Below are 8,576 nucleotides of genomic sequence, written 5' to 3' on the forward strand. Positions count from 1 at the left end.
ATATATATATACACATGGAACAGCTGGTGTAGTTAAAACAAGTCAAAACAGTGAATAGATCATTTGTTTTCTTTCTCCAAATTGTAGGAAAGGAAAAAAAAACTACAACAGCCAGACCCCAGAGGGTCCTTAAGGTATGCAACAGTAGAATCCAGCAATGACTGACAGAGAATGACGAGCTTAAATACTGGTGAGTTGATTACTGTGTGGAGAACCAGTGGCTGATTTTCAATGGACTGCAGCTGAGAGATGAGACCAGAAAGGTGGACTAAGGAAGGAGTGAGAGAATTGTGCAACAAGGCGAGGGAGAACAGGGGAACTAGGAAATCGAAACTGAAGCAAATAACTAAACACAGGACCTGAACAGGGCATACAAGACTGAACAGGACAAGGCTGATCAAATCACAAAAAGGAATAAACTAGTGCAAAACAAATCCAAAACTCACCTACTGAACAAACTGGAAGAATAAACTAGGCTGGGAGGAAGAATGAAAATAAGAACAAAAGCTGAAGTCTACAACCGGACTGGATATGACAAACATTATATAATCTATTTTTAATTTTATTTGTTGAAATATTTTTAAGCAGCAAACAGATATTGACAGGCAACGCAGCATACATGCATAATCGTCTGACCTTTGTCTAACACACTGTCATTTCAGCATTTTTGTCCACTAGAGGGCGTAGTGGGCACTGTTGAGCAGTTCGCTGGCTAACCCAGCCTGTGATCCCAATTTGGAACAAGAATGGACTTTGTAACATCCTACGTTCATTCTTGTGTGCAGTTTCATTAGGTTTCAAGGTTTTTTTACCTTTGTAATGTGAAGTTATAACGTTCAGCTTTGATGAAGCCATGGCAGCCAATATCGAGTTGATTAACAAACTGTACCATAGTATTGGCCCTAGGGACCCTGCCATCTGCTCTGTCATCTGAAGGCAGGAAAGAGGCTTATTCATCTTACCTTCTGCTGTGGACTCTGCCAGTCTGTTTTGAGCTTCAGTCGCAGCACGAATAAGCTTCCAACAGCCTGAAATTCTGCTCTCACTGTAGGCTACAACAAGCCTCGTTTGGCGCACAGCCGAAAACCTTCCTTTCATTTCTGATTAGAGTCAAGACTGGAAATAGTGTTTCAGCTGGGCTAAATTTAGGACGTGTGTTTCCTTGATTAAGGAGAATCTGATTAATTCTGACTCATTTGAGGACATTTAAAGAAATACACTGCAACTGCAAAGCCCACCTGGTGTATTTTTGCTGTATGCACGCAAAAACACAAGTGATCAGCCAAGGTTTGCCCTCATCTTTCCTTAAATCTGTTCCTCTAGACAACTCACAATAGTTCAATACCTGGCAGATTGCCCTCCTGTACATTGATGGAATGAGTGCTTTTTAGTCTGTGCAAAATCTTGGCTATAAAATGAAGACAGGAGGCCAAAACTTCACATCACAATTTTAAAGGAAGGATTTTTTTTCATGTGTGTTTTTCCTCCAGCTCAGAGGCTGATATTCCTGCCTCAGAGGAAGGACTGTCAGTGGTGGTATTACCTTTTGATATGTTACAAAAAGCTCCATTTAGGTCTGCGTCCAACTGCTTTTACACTTTTGCTGCCTGTTAAAAGACAAACTTGTATATTTTGTTCATTTAAATTACCTCTTAAAATATGTTCAGTGTGTTTAGGAATGTGACAGGAAGAGCACAGAGCGTGACTGCATGACAAATGAAAAGACTGTTTACAAATAAAAATCTGAAAAATGTCTAATCTGGATTTAGCTTGAAGTTTGACTAGGCCATCGAATACATCACATTATGTTTGCACCTAGCCCATTACATTATAGCCACATGTCTGTGTGCAGGTTGGTGTGCATGTGTGTATATCTATATCTTCCTCCTCTGACTGTAGGATGTGACCATCGGATGCATCTCCGCAGCTGGAGTTCATCAAGCCCAATCAAGAGTAGCGGATTCCCTTAGGCGAATGCTAGACTGTTTGCTCACATGAGGGGTAATCAGGCATACCTACTTTCAGCTTCTGTGTTTTCTAGAAATTCACATGCTTAATCCCGTTGTCTCCCGAACAGGAAAACAGATTGCCAATAGATGTTATGTTCCTGGAATTTAGTGCTCTGTCGTCTCGTTCTTAGAGTCTGTTTTGAACACACTTCAAGACTACCTCATTGCATCTCTTCACCAGTTTATGCTGTCAAAATGTAACCACAACAACTCACCATTACTCACCCACACGTCCAATAAGCACTACTCATCACCACCTATTTGTGGGAATACTCACCTTTCCTCTTGAAACTCCCCCACCTCTCCAACAGCAAACAAAGCATCTCCTCAACCATTTCAAAATGCAGCTCAATAATCAAGTTCTCGTGATTATCGCTGCTCCTCCTCCGTGGCATCTTGGATTTCCCATGAAAACTTGGAAGAGTCGTTCATTTATTTGTATCAAACATTTTAAATATCCTCTTGTTTCTGTGTTGTTTTCTGCACAAGAGTCTCGGATCAAGCTGGCATGACATTCTGCTGTAGTTCTAAATTGTATGTTAAGGGTCATGATCCTGTGAAGGGGGAAACCTTTGCCTCAGTTCCATGTCCATTTCTGCCTGTAACGGGCTTTCCTTCAGGTCTGCACTGCTCTATCCATTTTCCCATCTCTGATTAGTCTTTGAACATGCTGGAGAAAGCAGCCTATCCTTTATTGAACATTATGTTCAATAAAGTCAAAATAACTCTTTGAGTTTTTGACTTTATTGAACATAAAGTCAAAAATCCAACTCAAACTCAAAGTGGAAAAAATATATATATTTTTCAATTCAGTGGATATGGATATTTGTACAAAGCACCTTATGTCAACATTTTGCAACGAAGATCTCTCTATCTTCTGTGTGCTGCCAGTATTTTCAGAGAATCCTATCCAGACAAAGGCTTCCCATGCATAAAATGTCTCCAGCTGAGAGGAAGCGGTTATATTTCAGTTTTAGTGTCTTCTTCTCATCCCGGATTCTTCACAGCGGTCAGCAGACAGAGGCTCTACAAAGACATAAAATTCTGCTTGTGTGTTTTAGGGTGTGTGTTCTTTGTTATTTTAAGCAGCTGTTTATTTGGTCCACATCAAGCACAAAGCCCTATAAAGGTCAAGGGAAGAAGCGGCGCTCACTTTAGTTTCAATATTCATAGTTCAAATTGGGATTTTTACTATTTTTGGTTTCATTTTAATAGATACACTTTTATTTGGTGGATTAAGTGACATAGTGCAGCAAAATATAGTTGCAGGTTCAAAAAGACCACAAACAAATCAGTTATACTGTGATTATAAGTATAATAATATATAATATTATATATTATATAATAATATATAATATATAATAATATAAATAATATAATAAATTATATTATTTACCAAGCACACAAATAATGCCAAATAATATTTGGTTATTCAGCCAATTTCTTGGTTTGTATTTGCTCTGCTTTTCTGACTCACTTCATCCACTTTGCATTTATTAACAGTAAAATGCAAAACATGCAATAATAAATGTCTTCTTTTGACAATCAGAACAAAATGCATCTGATTAGCTTTCTCCAACACGCTGACTATACATGGAGTACTTAAGAAACACATTTGTGTATTTTAATTCAATCAGAAAATTTATCACGTTACAACATGGCTTGTTAAGGATTTTCCTTCCTTCAGATATAGAATAAAGGTTTGATATGTCTGGACCTCTTACGTTACTGCAAGATATATGTCTCAATTTCCACTAATATATCATTTTTTAAATAATTAACTGCCTCAGCAATATCATATTTGTATGTAAGAAAAAAAGGGATTAATTGCACTTCAAAATGTGTACGTGTTTAAAATCTATGTTATTAATTACTACATTGAAGTCCTGGTTGTAATAGATATCTACTTCCTAAAATTCTTAAAAATAGAAATATCTCCCAGCCTCCTTAATAAGTTTTTTTAGACATTTTAACAGGCAGTAAGGTGGGTGATACCATGGCAACAAACAAGACACATACATCTGAGGCTCCCAGTCGCTCAGTGGGAAGGTCTCAGGAGACTCAGATGTTTTCTCTGCAGCAAGGAACCTCCACTGGTCCATTTCAAATTTCTGGAAATAAAGACAGAGGGTGAAAACTGTGAAAAATGAGTCACCTCTGCAGTTTGGGCCCATCATTTAACTGGAAATTGGAGTGACAAAACAATGTGAGGAGAGCTTAGGATCTTCTAAGCAATTGATTAAAGTGGGACAGCCAGAGGTACAGGGTAACTACATGTTTGGACATTTGTCTTAACACTGTGAGAGTTTTTTTCTGCAGGAAAGGGCTGTTACTTTCTCTCTCTTTTTTTCAATTCGAACCAGCCTCAGTGTCTTTATATGGTAGTGAAAGGAGAGTGCGTATGAGAGACAGATGCAGAAATCTCTTGGCTCACCTCATTTCTCTCATCCACTTCCCTCTGGCAGTGGGTGTACTGAGGGACTATAGTTGTCACCACATTATAGAGGTAGAATATTTCAACAATGTTCTAAGATGGAAAAAAAATGGGAAGCAAAAGTTTTATAAGAATACAAGTGGACAGTACTGCGGGGGGATTTTAAGCTAAGGACAAGATGTGTGTCATAACCACTACTCGTCATTTGTCATCAAAGAATGATAGGCCCAGTTAAAAATAAGAATAGTGAAAATGGGTATTTCTGCTCCTTTTATACCTCTTTTATTCCCATAAAATTTGCATAAACATCGAATCCTAATGGAGTCTTGCACCACCTTAATCTAAACAGATTTTAACTTGTTGCTTTCTTATTACTATCCACATTTTAGGACACTAAAGATTAGAGTTGTACGAAAACATTCTCTGTTTTTACCCTCTGCTTTGTCCTCCTTCCTTTATAACCACAGCCTTGATTGCACTTACGAACCTCACTTGATTTGAAAATGATCAGAGAATTATTTTTATTTCCTCCACTGCATCTTTTCCCAAACCATAATATCTGTTCATGGGCAATTTCATATTTTACGTGTGGCTTAGACTTTTTTTTTTTTTTTTTTTAATAGTATGTAACTCATCAAATCTCTGGTAGTTTTCCTGCATGACATGTGGAGAAGAGTCATTAAATCAGCTTCCTGGTTTGTATTACTTCTAATCAGTATTATTTATGTCTCTCAAGCAAGGACGTGCTTTATTGCTTCTGATTGTATTTTGGCCCAAGATTTTTTGGCTTCTTTAGTTCCTTCATCTTTAAACAAAAAAATTGTTTAGCAAAAGCACAGATACTCATTGCCTAAATGCAAAACTATTCTCATTTTTACTAAAATCTGCAAATAAATTTGCGAATTGGTGGCATCTCTGCCAGTTCTGCAACTACTTTTCTCCTGCTATGTATTGTGTTGCTAGAGTAGATACATGTAGCAGATTGCACCAAATGCATCTAGACAGAAACATAAGCATCAGCTGGGATAATTTGTACCAAACACAACAGATGGGATGAAGAGATCAGAGTGAGGACAAACAATGCTTCTTACATAATTTTAAGTAAGGAAAAAAAGTCTTGGTCTTAACCTAGTGAAGCATTCCCTAAAGTTTTAGGATATCATTTCAAAGGAGTCGATCTCAAACTGGAATGTGAAAATCAGATGGTGATGTTTCAGATGGCACACAAAAGTGGATTCCTCCATGTCTTGAACTGATTTATATGGATGTGATAACCACAATTATCACATCCATGAATTATTATCAATTCCATGAATTATTTTCACAATTCATGGAATTGTGAAAATAATTTATTGAAGTTAAAATGTAACAGATTGCAATTTTGCTACATAATATTTACGTCGTACAAACCTATATGAGAATAGAAAAAGAAACAGTCGCCCACAATTGCATGCCGTTTTCACTGGGATGGGGCTCACCGAGGAAGAAAGATTTCTTAGATACAGATCTTATTTGCAGAATTTGTAACATTAAGATCTGTTCCTTAATCTATGAATGTGAACATCTGTTGCAATGTTACAAAATCATTGGTTTGAATTCTGTGTTTTGACAGCTCAACATTATGATTTTGAACACAATTTAATATAACATCTTTTGTGGGAAATTATAGAAGGTAGAATATTTCTGTGATATTCCTGACACATATATTTTCCCAAAATTGGCTCCTTGGCAGTTTTTTTTTTTTTTCCTTTTATCCCATTTCCTTTCCTGTTCCTAAAATTTACCATCAGCTTTCAAGAAGTGGGAGTTTTCCCCACACAATCAGCATAATGCACACAGCTTCGGTCTTTAAGAATGTCAAGCATTTTGCTCTAACTGTAGATCACAGAAATGTATGAACTTTCATACTGATAACCATGCGTAACCATTTTGGAGTTAAAATGCATTTTGTGTCTAGTTTCTGATGTTCCAGTGTGTTGCCCATTTTGCCTGTTTAAATGTATTTCTTGATTTAATTTTCCATAGTAGTTTTCTAACTGTAAACCACATTCTTTACCTTGGACATTTTGACTAGGTCAATGATTTTGAGTCTGACAGCTTTCTCGCGCTCTCTGAACCGCCATCCCCGCTGGTATGCAGGGTCGAGACAGCCAGCATTGAAATCAGATACGAGGATGTCCGCTGGCGGTAAAATGAAAAGTAAACTTGGACTCAGGACCAACAATTGGAAAAAAAAAACACACACACACACATGGACAAGACTCAAAATAATCCCGTATGTGGTCAAAGAGATACAGACGATATGTCCTGGGAGCTTCCAAACACAATCTCACAGACATATTTGACTCGCTGAGGTTGATTCTGTTTGTCCTTAGTATCCAAATTGTTTGGAGGCATTAAAAGTCTATGTTTATTTGCTGTTGACATTTCCAAGTAATTTTTTGGGGGTGGGGGATGGGGCTGGTTTGAAACTTTTTCATTTCCTGTCATGTTGTAAAGGGAACAAGATCTCTTTCACTATATTCCTCAAACAGAATCTCTGTATCTGTGTATGTAAGAGAGATTCTCAACTTGTGGTTAAGTCAATAGGAGGAGGGTGTTTGCAGTGGCACAAAGCCCAGATGGCTTGGAGACAGAAAAGACTGCATGCATGAGCAAAAATATTAAGACTCCCTTGTCAATGGAACATGTGATATTGAAGCAGAAACTGATGGTGCAGTATGTCATTAATAAAGTTGTTCTAGTGTTAAAACCTCAGAAAAAAAAAACAATTTTGACAGTGCACTTCAGAAAAACTCCAAAGAAAGTTTTTTTTGTGCTTTATTATTGGTTTTTATTGTAATTGGAGACAGGTCAGCATTCCATAATTGTACTTTCACTCTTTTACACACACATACATATAATAAGTTCTAAATATTACAATACACTTATTTTTTTATTTATTTTTTTGTAGGCTGCCGGGACAAGTTGGAGCAGGTGGAGATTTGATAAACAGTTTCGAACTTCATGGACCAAAAGCAAACTTGTCAATGTACTTAATTCTACTCAAACATAGTGAGTTAAGGGGAAAGAAACTGCAGTAAGAGTGTTTTCTTTAGCACATTTCCTTCACTTTCCATGGCTGGGTCGATATCACCATCTTCAACATTTCACAGCAAAAGCTTCAAACAGAAGCTGTCAGTTTTGGAGCAGGTCAGAAACCGTGAATGCTTTGCAGAAATAAATAGTTCATAGAATTGTACAGTTAAAAAAAGTCAATATGCGTATGTGTGTGTTATATACGTGTGCTGGGGTGTGTGCGCGTGTGTGAATAGTGCTGTGGGTCATTATGATAATTTAAGGCTGTGGCAAAGTTATTATTTTTCTGCTGAATGGCAGATTTAGACACACAGAAAGACCAGAATGAGATGTAATACCAAAGCATTTTGTTTCATTCGTATTCGAGTATGAAAAGGAATGCATATTGGAGTTAAAATGTAAAAACCCAGCATTTTTCTTTGGGCTTGCTTACACTAGCTGGAATTTGTCTCCAAACCAAGACCCAAAGACCTTTCCCATCTCACTTTGGATGCAGCAGATTATACATTCCGGACTGCTTTGTAAACAAGTATAAACACCCAAATAATTAAAAACTAGCCACCGCAGCTGCTGTCCTGTCATAACACCACCAAAGACTCAACAAATGATACAACTAAATGCGGTGACAATAATTACAACACGTTTTACAAGTTCTGTATGCTCTGTGGGTGCATTACTCGTTGCTGTAACTTTTGTGGAATCAATCTGTTTCATTCTTGGACTCTCTGTGATTATTCGCTCTCCTAATAAAACGTGTCAAAAGACTGTGATCTAAGCAGTGGTGGAAAATCCCCAAAGCATTCTGTTCAAGAGCTTTGGGAATAAACAACATCATGGTCAACATGCAATTCTGTTGACCACTGCATACTAATGCAGTACCCCAAGGTTCAACCCTGGGCCCTCTTATTTAATGCCTATATACTCACACTGGTTCAGATTATAACACTTTAAAAGATAGTTACCATAAATATGATGACACACATTACATTATCACCATTTGACCACAAACTCAGTGGTGTAGATGGACAGAACAAATCAATGCATAGATGTGCTTC

The sequence above is a fragment of the Poecilia reticulata genome, linkage group LG15 (genome assembly GCF_000633615.1).
Source record: "Poecilia reticulata strain Guanapo linkage group LG15, Guppy_female_1.0+MT, whole genome shotgun sequence".
Lineage (NCBI taxonomy): Eukaryota > Metazoa > Chordata > Actinopteri > Cyprinodontiformes > Poeciliidae > Poecilia > Poecilia reticulata.